Here is a 669-nt window from a genome sequence, read left to right as displayed (position 1 = left end):
TGCGCAGTAGATATCGTACTGTCCTGCGCACCCTGCCCAGACTGTGGCGTGTCCAGCGGGGTGGCCTGGGGGGGCACAGGCCACCCCCCCAACCAGACTGGCCACCCCAGGTGCCACCCCGAAGCCAAAACAATAAAATCCAATGAAATATCAAATGTACGATTATGTCTTCACAGTGAAGCTCACATATCCGAGTGTAAGTGAATGCAGCATCGGCTTCTGCGCTATGAGCGTCATGTTAGCAAAGGTAGGAGAGCCAAGCAGGAAAGACTGCATCGCAGAAAACAGTTTTTCGGCGAAAGATTAACAGGTCAACATAGCTGGACTGGCCATCGAGCATGGCGGAGCTTCCACGGCGGCTAGCAGGTGGATGAGGGAAGGGTAGGCAGGAGGAGGAGAGACCCGAGGCAGCCGCCAGTCCGAGTGTCAGGTGAACTGAACTTCAGGTAAGAAGTTATGACCTGCAGTCTATCTGGGTCAGATATAAACCAAGTTTAGGTGGAGTTTATTTTCGTTGTGCTGACTTTTTACAGTCAGTTACAATAACTCATACTGCGTACTAGCTAGCATGACGAGTTTCTGTACAGCTGGGTGGGTGCTGTGATGTTACTGATGGTGAACTTTATTTTATTCATAAGGTTAGTTTGTAGAGTTGCCAACGGCTCCTTA

The sequence above is a fragment of the Oreochromis aureus genome, linkage group 20 (genome assembly GCF_013358895.1).
Source record: "Oreochromis aureus strain Israel breed Guangdong linkage group 20, ZZ_aureus, whole genome shotgun sequence".
In the NCBI taxonomy this organism is placed as follows: Eukaryota; Metazoa; Chordata; class Actinopteri; order Cichliformes; family Cichlidae; genus Oreochromis; species Oreochromis aureus.
This window is presented reverse-complemented; position numbering follows the sequence as displayed.